The sequence below is a fragment of the Haemaphysalis longicornis genome, unplaced genomic scaffold (assembly GCF_048455015.1).
Source record: "Haemaphysalis longicornis isolate Haplotype H1 unplaced genomic scaffold, Haemaphysalis longicornis Haplotype H1 scaffold_6, whole genome shotgun sequence".
Lineage (NCBI taxonomy): Eukaryota > Metazoa > Arthropoda > Arachnida > Ixodida > Ixodidae > Haemaphysalis > Haemaphysalis longicornis.
The window spans coordinates 154,083,919-154,098,891 of record NW_027526407.1 but is presented as its reverse complement, the minus strand read 5'-3'; positions in this window follow the sequence as shown (position 1 = coordinate 154,098,891).

The following is a 14,973-nucleotide window of genomic DNA, read 5'->3' as shown; positions in this document are numbered from 1 at the left end:
AGTTACCTGCAAGTCGGTCTTCTTAATTGCCAAGTTCATTGAGAGTGTGTTGGCGCGAACTACAAGGCAAAGAAGCTGATATCGGGGGACGTGCTTGTTGATCTATCTCCTAAAAAACAATCTCACAGTCTCTTGAACCAGACCGACTTACTTGGCCTTGAAATACTTGTAACGCCACATCGGAGCCTTAACAGCTTGCAGGGCGTCATTTCCGAAATAGACCTCTTCAATGAAAGTGAGTCTGACTTCCTCGAGGGCATGCGTGACAAGGGCGTTACTGCGGTAAGAAGAATAATGATCAGACGCGATGGCAAAGAAGTAAAAACGAAACATGTGATCCTAAATTTTAACCGAAGTGTTCTACATCAGTCTGCCACTGCAGGCTTTCTTTATTGCAACGTCCAACCCTACATACAAAACCCACGTCGCTGCTTCAAGTGCCAGCGGTATGGGCACAGTACTGCCACCTCCCTCGGAAAACAGACGTGCGCCAAGTGCGCAGGACATCATGACCCTTCAGAGAACTGTGCTTCTAACGTATTGAAATGTGCCAACTGTGAACACCCCATGCTGCATACTCCCGGTCATGTGCTAAATTCAAAGCCGAGAAAGAAATTATAAACATGAAGGTCAACCAGAACATCACCTATCAAGAAGCACGACAGAAACACTTAATGTTTTCGCAAAGGTATGCTGACGCAGCTCGGTGGTTGGCGGAGCGGCGTCTGTCACCCAGTACTGCGAGGCAGACTTGGTGCCGCCCCAGCCCCCCAGGTGCTGCCCATGGCAGCCCAACCATGCGACACGACACCTGTGGCGCCCGCAAGTGTTGTGTTAGCTGCGAGTGTCAGGAGTGACGGTTCTGCCGTAAGTCCTCCTCTTCCGGCTGCCAGACTGCAGGCGGCCATGGACGTAGATGTGGTTTGTAGTGTTCGCGGAGCGCGAGAAACATACAGCCGACACGTCTGGCGTTCAGTCTGAGAGTGCCTTTATTTTTCGCTTCCCCTCCCCGGGTCGCGCCCTCGTAATTCCTTCGTCGGGCGGGCCGAGCCGCCGGCTGCGCGCCATCGGCTCGGGTTTCCCTTGCGTCTCGGCGTAAACACACAGCACATCTTGCCCTCTCAGCCTTCCCTTTTACAAGCGTTGGACAGGCTTGACTACACGTCCACTCCGTGTCTTGTAGCCTTGTGGGGCGGATGAGCTCTCCTCTGGTTCATTTGTTTCTGGCGGCTTTTGGTCGTCGTAAACCGGCGCTTCTCCCACCTCACGTCTCCTTGCATCTTGCGAAGCTGGGGGGTTTCTCCCAGGCGTTGATTCATTCGATGAGTCTGGAACCTCAACTTCAGGGACTGGGGCTAAGTGGATTCGGTTCCTTCTCAGTTGGTCTGTGTCTGTCTCCACGATGTAAGACTTCGGAGACCCCGCCGATGAAAGCACCGTTCCAGTCTTGTTCTGGTTCTTTATCCACACAGTTTCTCCCGGCTCTAAATCACGGAGGATCCGAGCCCCGTGCCTTCTGTCGTGGTTTCTCTTCTGCTGGGCTGCTCGGCGCAGTTCCCACGCCCGGAGCGCTGTATTGTCGACAACAGCGGGATCTAGCGAACTAGACACTGCCGGAACAGACGTTCTCAGACGCCGTCCCATTAACAACTCCGCAGGGCTAAAGCCATTTGCAAGTGGCGTGGCTCTGTACGCCTGAAGAGCAACATAACCGTCTCCCATTTTCTGTAGGCTCTTCTTTATGATCCGCGCGGCTGCCTCAACGAAGCCATTGCTTTGCGGAAACCTGGGGCTTGATGTTACGTGTTCGAAGCCCCATTCTTCCGCGAACTGGCGGAAAGCAGAGCCATCAAGTTTTTTGAACTGAGGTCCATTGTCACTGAAAACTGTCTCAGGCGTGCCATGCATTGCAAAAATAGACTTCACGTGCTTGATAACTTCTTGCGCTGTCATACTCGGAAGCAGGGCGATCTCGGGATACCTTGAATAATAATCGGTCACAAGCAAGTAGTTCTTCCCTCCACAGTGAAACATATCCATGGCAACTTTCTGCCATGGTCGATCGGGAAAATCAGATGGCATCAACGGCTCATGTATGTATCCCAGTTCTTTAACGCACTGTGTACATCGGCGAACAAGCTCTTCGATTTCTGTCGATACACCCGGCCACTATACCGACTCTCGGGCTCTTGCTCGACACTTAACAATTCCTTGATGTACCTGGTGTATCTTCGCGAGTATTTCTTTGCGCATGGGCCCAGGAATTATAATCCTTGATCCTTTCATGAGAAGGCCATCTTGAACAGCTATGTCTGACCTGTGCTGCCAATAATCTTTACATTCGAAAGGGAGCTCTTTGCGGTCTGGCCATCCATCATTGCAGTAGCTGCTCAACTTGCTGCAAATTGGATCTGCCGCTTGCTCTCGTCGAATTTCCGCAAGTCTCTTGTCAGTTGACGGAAGATTGGCAATTACGCTTCTAACGTAGCATGCAACTTCTTCTTCAAGCTCAGTGCTATCTCGGTGAGGTAGCGGCTGTCGAGACAGAGCGTCAGCAGCAACAAGGTCCTTGCCTGGCACATGTGTCATTTTATAGGAAAAACGCATCATGCGCATTTTTAGCCTTTGTAGCCTGGGAGTGATATCCGACAAATGTTTCGACATGAAAATCGGAACTAACGGCTTATGGTCAGTTTCAATGGTAAACTGTAATCCAGTGACATACTCCTGAAACTTCTCACATGCCCAGGTCACAGCAAGGTCTTCTTTCTCAATCTGAGCGTACCTCCTTTCTGTCCCTGACAGGCTACGGGATGCGTACGCTACAGGTCGATAGACTCCATCTTTCTGCTTCTGTCGCAGAACTGCACCAAACCCGAACGATGAGGAATCTGCTGAAACTACAGTCATGTTCTCTGGGTCGAATACTGATAGAACTGGACTTTCAGACAGCTTTTTCTTCGGCAGTTCGAAGCTTTTCTGTTGGGCTGAGGTCCATACCCACTCGCTTTTCGCGTTTAGAAGAGCGTTCATGGGGTGAGCTATTTCTGACGTGTTCGGGACAAACTTCATCAGGTAGTTTGCCATTCCGAGAAACCTTCTCAGCTCCTCAGTGTTTGATGGTGGTCTCATGTCAATGATAGCCTGCACTTTTTACGGGTCGGCATGAATTCCTTGGTTATCAACGATGTGTCCCAAGAACTTTACCCTTTGAACATTGAACTCGCACTTTTCACGGTTCAACGTGACGCCATGTTTCTGTAACCTTTCCAAAACCGCTCCGAGACGGGCGTTATGCTCTGCTTGTTTCCTGCCGTAGATCAGGATATCATCCATGTTACACATAACGCCTTCCAGGTTATCCAAAAACTGTGACATCTTCCTTTGGAAGAATTCAGGCGCTGAACTGATTCCGAACGGTAGTCTCTTGAAGCGGTACCTGCCAAATGGAGTTATGAACGTGGTCATACTTCGAGACTCTTCCGCAAGCTCAAACTGCCAGAATCCTGAATTGGCGTCGACTTTGGAGAAGTACTGGGCTCCGGCAAGTTGCGCAAGGACATGTTCACTGACAGGCAGAGGGTGAACTTCTCGCTCTACAAACTTGCTTAGCTCAGTCAGGTCTACGCATATGCGTACATCTCCGTCAGGTTTCTGAACAATGACCACTCCAGAACACCATTCTGTTGGCTCCTCAATTGGCTCGATAACATCAAGCTGAACCATCTCTTGAAGTTTTGCTTTGGCCTTCGACATTAATGGTATGGCAACTTTTCGAGGAGTGGTCAACGCTAACGGTACAGCATCTTCTTTAAGCTTGATCTTGTATGCGAGCTTAATTTTACCAAGACCGGAGAACAGCTTGGGAAACTCACCCTGTGGGTTGAGAGCTTCGCTTTTCTGAATGAGGACTTGATCAAGACGTTTTACAATACCTAGTTCTTCGCTAGCTTTCCTTGACAGGAGAGGCATCTGAAGACCACCCACAACGCAGATGCTTCCTTTCATCGACGTGTCGCGGTATGACATGTCTGCCGTTATCATGCCGGAAACAGGAAGTTGTCGCTCATTGGGTCCCTTCAAAACCTTGTCTGGCTTCTGGAGATGAAGATCCCTGAAATATCTCCGGTACGTTTTCACAGGAATCACAGTCACATCAGCTCCAGTGTCCACTTTGAAGGTGACGGGCGACCCATTGATGTCCACAGTAGCCATCCACTTGCCATCGCAGCTGGATGAGACGGCTCCGAGAAATGAATCGTTACTACTGACGATCTCGCGGACTGATGCTCCTCCTTTGCAGACACGGGCAAAATGTCCCTTTTTGCGGCACTTGTTGCACGTCGCGGCTTGTGCAGGGCACTTCCCTGTAGTGTGCTGCGAGTAGCCACAGAACATACACTGCTTTGCTTCGGATTCAGGCGGCTTCTTGTCTCGTGTTGCAGACCCCTTCCGATTTCTTGGAGGTACAGTCATTTTACGAGTCTGGCCGACTCTGTCCACGTTTCCTTCCTTGTCTCGGTGGAGCGTAGCAGCTTGTTCTTTTACAACTTCAGACTGTCGCGCTATGTTGGTGGCCTTTTCGAAGGTCAGCTCCGCATCCAGCTGCATTCGTTCAGACAGCTTGCGATCCCTGATTCCCACTACTATCCGGTCCCGGATCATCTCGTCATACAATTCTCCGAAACTGCACAACTTGGCCAGTCGGTGTAGCTCAGTGACGAACTCTTCTACACCTTCTCCTTCCCGCTGTTCTCTTCTGAAGAATGTCGCTCTTTCGTACACGACATTTCTTCTAATTACGAAGTGGTTCTCGATCGTTGTAGCTGTTCTTCTGTTCCTCTGTCAACTTGAATGAGGCAAGGATTTCTTCTGCCTTGTGGCCCATAAAGTAGACCAATGCGTAGACTTGTTCCACCGCGCATTTCGAGGCGAGGCCACTCACGATGCGAAAACGTTCAAAACGCCGCTTCCATTGCGGCCACTCACTTGGGCTTGCGAAAGTAAATTCCTCCGGAGGCTTGCATTGAAAACTGGTCATGGCCATTTTTCCTTCCTGGGCTTGCGACCCCTCCATCGGTGCCTTCGTAGCAGGTTCGAACGTACGCTGCCACCATGTAGTGTTCGCGGAGCGCGAGAAACATACAGCCAACACGTCTGGCGTTCAGTCTGAGAGTGCCTTTATTTTTCGCTTCCCCTCCCCGGGTCGCGCCCTCGTAATTCCTTCGTCGGGCGGGCCGAGCCGCCGGCTGCGCGCCGTCGGCTCGGGTTTCCCTTGCGTCTCGGCGTAAACACACAGCACATGGTTGGCCCCACGACCTCTTCTGTGTCCGACAAACAATAGTCGGGGACGGCAGGGGCTCCTCAGGGGCCCCTGCCGCCACTTCAAACATATCCCGAGGTGGAGCCCGCAAGGACTCCATCTCGTCGCTGTCACAACACTCAGACGATGACATGGAGGTAACACCGTCTCGGCCAGTGCCAAAGTCGGCAAGAGAACAGCGCACCATGGCGGGGCGAGGCAAAAAGCCACCAGCCGCCCGTGTCACAAGCCAAAGTCAAAACAGAGAGAGAGTATACATCCAGCCCTAGTCCTCATCTACACCAGCCAAAATGTTCTCCCTAGACATTTATTGTAGCACAAATAATTACACAGTGGAACTGCCGGGGTCTGATGAAAAACCTAGATGATACATATGAAATCCTACACAAAACGCTAGCAGCCATCCTATGTTTACAGGAGGCACACTTGAACCCTAAGCACACCAATTTCCAGAACCAGTACTCAGTATTTAGGAGAGACAAAGATTGCACGCACTGCTCTGGAAGCGTAGCTATAGTTCCGCAAAAATCTATTCCTTGCCAATCTCTTCAAATGCGTACCGCCCTAGAAGCAGTTTCAGTCCGGGCAAATATTTTCAACAGGGTAACAACAATTTGCTCACTATACATCCCCCCCTGAATATCGTTTATCTAGCTCTGAATTTGAGACTTTCATGGATGAGCTGCCGGAGCCGTTTCTACTCGTAGGTGACCTGAATGCACACAGCCGACTATGGGGATCTGAACGCACAGATTCGCGGGGCCGCTTGATAGAAAAATTTCTCTTCTCATCCGCAGCTTGTCTCTTTAACAAAAAAGAGCCGACATACTACACTACTACACACAATACATACTCACACATAGATCTGGCATTCGGCTCTTCTGTCCTCTTTCCGGCTGTTTAATGGGAAGTGGACGACAACCCCTGTGGGAGCGACCACTTTCCTGTCATCTCGAAAGGTATTGATAAAGCCCGTAACAGTTCCATCTGCCATAAAACGTTTAAGGAATCTGGTGCTGAATGGTTAAAATTTAAACAATTATCTCAGCTTTCATACACATCTTTAGGCCATTTGGGCATTGACGAAGCCTGTGAACTGGTGACTGCACATATTCTTCATGCTGCCGAGGGCTCAATTCGGCAAACATCTGGTGCCACGCCTAACACTAGGAGGCCATGGTGGAATGAAGAGTGTAGGCATGCACGGCAGGCTCAAAATAAGGCATGGGGTGTCCTTCGCAGGTATCCCACTTCCCAAAACTTGATTTCCTTCAAACGCGTGGAAGCACAAGGAAGGCGAATTCGCCATCAAGCGAAAACGAATAGCCTGCTCTCTTTCATAACTTCTATCAATTCATACACAGATGCAGGCAAAGTATGGAACAGAATTGTAAAGTTTAATGGACAAAAAACACACACCCTACCTTTGGTCAACAGTACAGGCGACACCCTAGAGGACCAGGCAAATACACTTGCGAAATACTTTTCATATGTATCGAGTTCTGCTCATTACACGAATGCTTTCTTACGACACAAACCACTACGGAGAAAAAACTGATCCGTGATAACAAAAGATCTGATGAACCATACAACACCGAATTTTCTACAACAGAGCTTTTGGTCGCCTTGGGAACATGTAAGAATTCAGCGCCTGGGGCGGATAGCATATCATACGCAATGATTCAACATCTGCACCCAGAAACTCTCCGAACACTCTTGCACCCCGAACACTCTTGCACACTCTACACTCTTACACTCTTAAGAAAATATGGGTGGCGGGATACTTTCCGAGCGCTTGGAGAGAAGCAGTTGTAGTTGCCGTATTAAAACAGGGCAAAGATGTCTCACTACCTGCCAGTTACCGACCAATAGCTCTGACTAGTTGCCTAGGAAAGGTTTTTTAAAAAAAAAAGGTAAATAAGTGGCTAATGCATTTCCATGAATATAACGGCATCCTGGACAGTTGTCAGGCTGGTTTCCGATCACGTCGAAGCACAACTGACCAGCTAGTTGCCTTTGAGTCGTATGTTAAAGATGCTTTTATCCACAAACAGCACTGTCTTTCTGTTTTCTTTGACTTGGAAAAAGCGTACGACACAACTTGGCGTCACGGCATACTGCTTGATCTCAAGGCATTCGGTGTGTATGGATATATGCTAAACACTATTGAAAGTTATTTGTCGGAGCGAACATTTAGGGTAAGAGTAGGGACAGTTGTACTTTTTATTTGTATTTATTGTTCCGTTTGAGCAGTACAATACACAAATGACGGTGAGGCAAAGCAAAAGGAGGTTGTATCAAGAACATACATACAAGAAAATGTATACATTTTCATACAATACATACAAGAAACCCCAGGGTGAAGTATTAAGCTGTACTCTGTTTGTAATTAAAATGAATTCACTTGGAAAATCGTTGCTACCCTCAATCTCCTACTCAATGTATGTTCACGAAGTCCAGATTAGCTTTAGGTCATGCAATCAGTCCATATGTGAAAGGCAGATACAGTTAGGCGTGAACAGGCTTGCAAAATGGACGGAAGAAAATGGTTTTAAATTGAATCCTCACAAAAGTACATGTGTTTTATTCACAGGACAGCGTGGAATTCGTCCAGAACCTGATGTCACTCTGAACGGAGAACGGATTCCTGTCAAGAAAGAACGTGCGTTCTTAGGTGTTGTACTTAACGGAAAACTAACATACGTACAGCACTTAAAGAAACTCAAACAAAAATGCCTAAACACCATAAACATTTTGAAAGTGTTGTCACATAAATCTTATGGTGCTGATTGAAACTGGCTTCTACGTCTCTTTGTGAGTGTAGTTAGGTCACGTATAGACTATGGAAGCGTAACATACGGGTCCGCGTCTAAAAATGCCTTAAAAATGTTAGACTAAGTACTACATTTTGGTCTTCGCCCTGCCTCCGGAGCCTTCAGGGGCAAGTCCAATCCAGAGTCGTTATGTAGAATGCGACCACTGGTGCCTAGAGCACCAGTGTGCTTATACAGCACTCCTCTATGCTATTACGACAATGTCTATGACAAATCACCCATGTAATTATATTGTGAATGACATGTCATCCGCCCATTAGATGATGGCACAAAAACCTGTATCGCCGACCTCGTCCCACCTTTGGCATGTCAACTATTTATTCTGACACATCCTTTAAACTAACTGACAAGCGTCGTGCACCCCGCGAATTGATTTTACAGCAGTTTTTTTTAAGTTTACAACACAGATATCCATACGTCTTTTTTTACCCAGATGCTTCTAAGTCTTCTTCTTCTGTGTCCCGTGCTGCACATGGCCCGGCCTTTGCCAGCAAAATGACATTGAACAGAAATTGTAGTATCTTTACAGCAGAAGCCTATGGTATTCTAATCACTGTGGAAAACCTTACACAGAACAAAATATTAGAATCAGTCATCTACACAGACTCCCTAAGTGTAGTTACAGCATTGGATTCCTTTCAACCCACAAAAAACGTTATTCTAAACCGCATTTTTAAAGCTCCTATAACTGCCTATAAGTCAAAGGTAAATATACTTGTTTGCTGGATCCCTGGACACACGGGCATTCTGGGCAATGAGATCGCCGACCAGAATGCCACTTTGGCAGCCCCCCGTAGCGGTCTGGACGTGGCGCCGGTCCCTCACCTCGGTCTGAAACCAGTGATCCGCAGGAGAATCCGTAAATGCTGGCAGCACACGTGGGACACACACACAGACAACAAGCTCCACTCAATAAAACCAAACCTAGGAAGACACACAACAGAAAAACAAAACAGATTCATTGAAGTATCCATTTGCAGACTGCGAATAGGCCATACTTACTCTGCACACGCATATCTTTTGAATGGCACACTCCCACCTGTTTGTAACAAGTGTGGGGAACTGCTCACCGTCCTCCATGTGTTAATTGAGTGCACATTCTGCAATGAAGCCAGAAAACGGCATTTCCCTAAAATATATACCTACAACATTCCGCTACATCCTTCACTGTTTTTAGGAGATGGAACTATGTTCACAAACAAAAGCCTTTTAAGTTACGTTGCAGACATGAAGTTTATAAAGCTCATCTCGTACAGTGCGTGACCTCAGAGCCTACGAGCAGTGAGTGAGGCCCTGATGCTTCCTTTGTTCGCACGGGAGGCCCACTCTCGTCGCATGCTCTTTGGCTGGAGGTGCAGTGACGTCCCACCCATAATCCCTTTCAGCCACCGTTATGAACATCTTCATGTTTTAGTGGACGGGACCTCTACACCCATATGTACAGACTTTTAGGATATATCATACTCATTTCATGCATATTTTAAGCACAAACATGACTATTAAAAGACCACGTAACATAGTTTTGGCGCTCTTTGGTCTTAGAAACCCTTGCGCCAAGAAATCTCAAACATACATACATACATCTATCATTTATCGCGTGGTCTGCTATCTGTGTCGGCATAAACATTGGTTTCGATATAAAAATACCGTTGATAGTAGCGCTTCGTGCCGCCAATGGTTTTTGTTTTCTTCTCTTGTCCCTGTGTTATTTCACACTTCCCATCAGTCAATGTATTACCAACTCGCCCAACCTTCCGCTCTTGCATGACGAAACAGGAGCACAGAGACTGTGGGAGCGCAAAGAACGCTTTGCGCGATGGTGGGGCGAAAAACATCGCCTTGTTGACTCCCGAGGCAGGAGCAAGGCATGCGCTCGGATCGAGTCTAAAGTCTATCAGGGAGAGGTCTCGCGACCCGCCTTAGCGGTGGCTCAGTGGCTATGGCGTTGTGCTGCTGAGCATACAAGGTCGCGGGTTCGATTCCCGGCCATGGCGTCCGCTTTTCTGCTGGAGGCGAAAAGCACAAACACCCGTGTGTGCGAAATTTCTGCGCACGTTAAAGATCCCCAGCTGGTCAAATTTAATTCGGAGCCCTCCACTAAGGCACGCCTCATCGCCTGTGTAGCGTCGGTGCGTTAAACCCCCAACCATTCAAATCAATAGTGTTCGCGCATTCTTAAAGGAGCCATGAAGAGAAAACACAAGTTTGGTTCATTCGAAAGATTGCCTCGTTAGAACCATAACGACACCACTTATAACGCAAACTTCGCTCAAATAAGCTACATAATTAGGAAAAAAGGAAATGACCATGCGACCCACCAGCTCATTTTCCGCAACAGAACCTGTGATGTCACTTGGGAATGCTTTGCGATTGGCGGAGGCCGGCAAAAGCAAACGCATGTTAGGCAGGGCTTACAGTTTGCATAGTGAGCTAAATGCCCGTGAAACATACTGCACATTCTTTTTATGACAAAGAACGGTGGAGTAAACGGTTGAAGGTACGAACGAACACGCAAGCGTGTGCGCCAATGCGTACGAAACTAGGCGCCGGCCGAGCTCGACATCTCGCCGTCGCGCAGGTGAATTTTCGGGTTCGAGGCTCTTCAGGGCCAACGAACCGTTCCAGCACGCACAGCCGCGATATCGTAATCCCTTCACAGGAGGTTGGCCGTCATATCGCCAACCAGCAAAGGTAAAAATAGAAACGAGGGGAGTAAGGAACAGCAAGAAGCAACGAGATAGTGCCAGTCGTCGCGTAAGTTTCGAATGGTGTTGGCTTGTTGCTGTCGTTACGAGCTCGTTTCCAGTTTACAACCACTGAAAACTTCAGTTTGTTCGAGTACTTTACAATGAAATTTCGTTGCTGCGTTTTGAAATGCCCATGTAGTACGGGCAAATCGTCAAGGGAGTGCGACATCTCCGCCGGTGAGGAGATCTCCTTTCATGTGCTGCCCAACGACGAAACTAGGCGAAGCAAGTGGCTACGTTTTGTGAACTTTGCAAATGGAGGAGAAAGAGATCTAAAGGAAGTACGAGTGTGCTCGCTTCATTTCCGAGGAAGTGATTACGGCAGGGACCCTTACGTTAGCTCACTCCTGGGACATGCTGGCGCTCGTCGCCGACTTCGTCAAATCGCTCTGACCTTGGGGAGAGAGAGAGAGATGAAACGTTTATTTGAACTGAAAGGTCTTGATTGAACTAGGGTAGGTTCCCTCCTTCCAGGGCCCCTGTTTCCTCTGCCCCAGTCTTGGCCCTAAAGATCAGATACTTCTGAACCCCAGGGTCAGAGCTGGCCAGAGCTGCCTCCCATAGCTCATATAACTTGGTGTTGGTGTTTACTGAGGGCCATATAGTACGACAACCCCAGGATGCATGGAATAGGGTGGATATTTAACCGCACTTATTACATGCGTTTGTGAATTTCTCGGGGAACATCTTCGATAGCCTGAGGATGTTGGGATAGGTGTTCGTCTGTATTTGTCTAAGAGACTGATGCTCTGCAGCTGTTAAGCTTTTATCAGGTGGAGGAAAGAGAGCTCTGGCTTTTCTTTGAAGGTTGAGCCGCTCACCGAAGGTATTTGGGAGAGGGGTGAGTAAGCTAAGACTACTGGCTGAGCGGTTAGTAAGTTCTCGCGCAGCTTGGTCTGCTCTCTCATTACCCTCAAGCTCCTCATGTCCCGGTGTCCAAATGATATTTTGGAACTTTGTGATATTTACAGGTAAAATTTTTGTGAGCCTTTTGTGGATTCGGCCATTTATAATGTTTTGTACGGCTTTCTTAGAGTCCGTAATTATTTATGCCGTAAACACCGCGCATTGACGCTCGTATCTTTCTGGTCGAGGCAGAGAGCTCGCGCGAACGGCTTTCCATACACGACACCGGCCAACTGGCATAAGTGATACTGCTACTGAAATTGAACTATTATTAACCGTAATCAAAATACGGCACATACGTACCAGTCTATATTCGTCCGTCGCGACGGGGCTGACGAGGCAGCCGACGACTGGGCGTTCGTCTGTTGTGGCTATCGCGGAATGGTCGCTTTCCCGTCCACCGCGTATCCCAGAACTCTTGCCGCTCGTGCACTTGGAAGCATTGAGCGTTTTAGTGGTGTGAGGTTGTTAAATGCAAGCCCGACCTCCTCGGCGAGAGTTTTGTTCTCCGGATCAGGCGATTCCATGACTAGGGCTGCGGGTGCACTAGATTTTACTAGTATTTTTAAAATGGCCGCCGTCTCGATCGACTCCCGCGTGTGGGTGCTATATGGAGTCGACATACTAAGTATCTGTTTCATGGACCGGCGCTATGACGCCATTGTACACGTCACGGAATGTTCAATTTTAGCGGGAGATTTAAAATTTTGGCTCAAATTGCCTTATTTCTCAGTGAATAAAGCATCATTTGCTTCCGGGAAAGCGCTTGGGGTACTATGAAATACCTAATCTTTCGAATAAAACAAACTTTTGTTTTCTCTTCATGGCTCCTTTAAGGAGACACCGGCAGATCTTGAAATAATTTCTACTGTTTTCGTCACAAGACAGGGATTGTAGAGGGAGAATGAATGTTTTTTTATTTATCGAGCAGAGGCTGATCTGTGGGCCAACTTTGGCTGGCTGCGTCCCCAGTTTGAGCTGGATGTCCGTGTCTGGGCTGGCCGGGGAAAGCCTCCACTTCTTGAAGGTGAATTGGGGAAGAGAGTGCAAGTCTGGAGCACGTTGGACTCCAATATGATGTTATTTAGGGCGCCAGGCTGGGGACAGTAAGCGCGAAGGGAAGGGTGTTGGGTGGGGAAGATGAGCAAAGCATGTTGTTGGGCTAGTTAGATGATGAGGTGGAGGCGGGTGGGATGTGGGTAGGTATTCGTCTGGAGCTGCCCCCAAGTCGTAGCTTCCTCTCTGTAGAGGCGCCAGTGTGGAGGTGGAATGCTTCGGCGAGTTTGCCTGCAATGGGAGAGAAACTCTGCGTAGCCACTCAGTGGGTATGGTTGATTTTGAGGGGGTAGACATTGGCCACCGTCGGAATGGCTCGGTGTATTAAATCGTGAGCCGTTGCATTGCCGGAAATGGCGGCGTGTCCAGGAGCCCAGACGATGCGGATGTCAGGGGTTGTCGAGCAGTTTTTGAGGATGAGTAGAGCTGATAAAGAAATGCGGCCAATCTGGTAGTTTCGGCGGGCTGTCGGTGAATCGGTGAGGATAGAAGGACTTGTCGGTGGGCGAGTTGGGGCATCGTTAACGGGAAGTAAAAAACTGCAAAATTTGAGACGGCCACAAAAAGAGAGAACTGGGCGCGCCTGTCCCGTGTTCTCCTTTAATGTGGCCGTGTGAAATTTTGCGCAGTTCTTCACTTTTCGGATAGGGGCGGGAAGTGTCGGCCAGGGCAATGGCTATTTCCTCAGCGACATCGATTGAGGTTTTGGGGGTAGTGGCGGCATTGATGAATTGGCCAGTATGCGCAACTACACAGGCTACGTGGCCGGCGGGCCCAGGTATAGGGGGTAGCATCTGTGTAAAAGGCAGTGGGGTTGTTCCCGTATCGCGCAGTCAGGGCTCGAGCACGAGAAGCCCGGCGGCAAATGTTGTAGCTGGCGTTCATATTGCGAGTTATTGGGGCCACTCGGATGCAATCTCGCAGGGATAGAGGGATGCGTTGCGTGTGTTCCCTCGGGGGTATCGGGTGGTGTCCTAATGCTCTAAGGACTTGTAGACTTGTGGGAGTCAATCGCAAGCGCCGTTGTTGAGCTGAATTATGGGCTTCATGCAGCTCTTCGCGCGTGATGTGATTGATTGCGGGGTTTAACCGGCCGACGCAACGCAGGCGATGAGGCGCGCCGCAGTGGAGCGCTTCTCCGGATGAATTTTCACTACCTGCAGGGTATCTTTAACGTGCGCCGAAATCTCGTACAACCGGCCGTTTTTGCTTTTCGCCTCCATTAGAAAAGCGGCCGCTACGGCCGGGAATCGAACCCGCGTCCTAGTGCTCAGCAGCGCAACGCCTTAGCCATAGAGCTACCGCGGCGGGTTCCCAAGTGATGTGAACTCCCAAAGCGAGTGACATCTTGACCTAGCAGACATACTGACTCATGCGCTTGCGCGAACACTTGCAGCTTACTTGAGGAAATGGCAGTTGTTTGACCTACCCTTCTCGCATTTATCCAGTCCACACTTTTGGGGCATGTGAGTTGCTCTCCGATGCTCGGGAGTCAGGGAACAGTCGGCATTTCTGGAAGCGATTGCAAGCTAGAGAAAGAAGACGATAGGATCTTTTGCGCTAACCTTCTGAGTTTTACGAACGTGGCTATACGTTTAACGCCGCCGTCGATGCTGCGGGTTCGTAAAACGTCGATAAGGGGAGCAGATAGGCGCGTCAAACAGCAGGGTAGGCGCAGTATAGGAAGATTCCGAGCGAAAAAGAAAGGTAACCGAGCTAAGAACGAAAAAAGGGAAAAGGTATAGAGTACGGCAATCAGCCGAGAAGCAGCATAGCTTTTAGTGACTCCAAGTGGGACACTGCAGCCCGCGATCCTGATCCTTAACGCCCAAACCTCACCTCCAAAGCGACGCTGGTCCCAGAGGAGTAGGGGTGCGGCCGATCGGTGCCGATATGTATCAGGCTCGCTCAACATGCCACCTTGATAGGGCTCTCGATAAGGGCGACGAAGAAGTTACGGCCTCGGCTACCGTTCTGGTGCGCGGCCGCATTCCCGGAGGCGCCAGCGCTGCTGTCAGGGCGGGTGCGAAGCGCCGTGTTAATTCTCTGCCCCGCCATCCGCTGACTTCGCCCATGATCCTAGGGGCCGGTGCTACTCTGCTCTGGC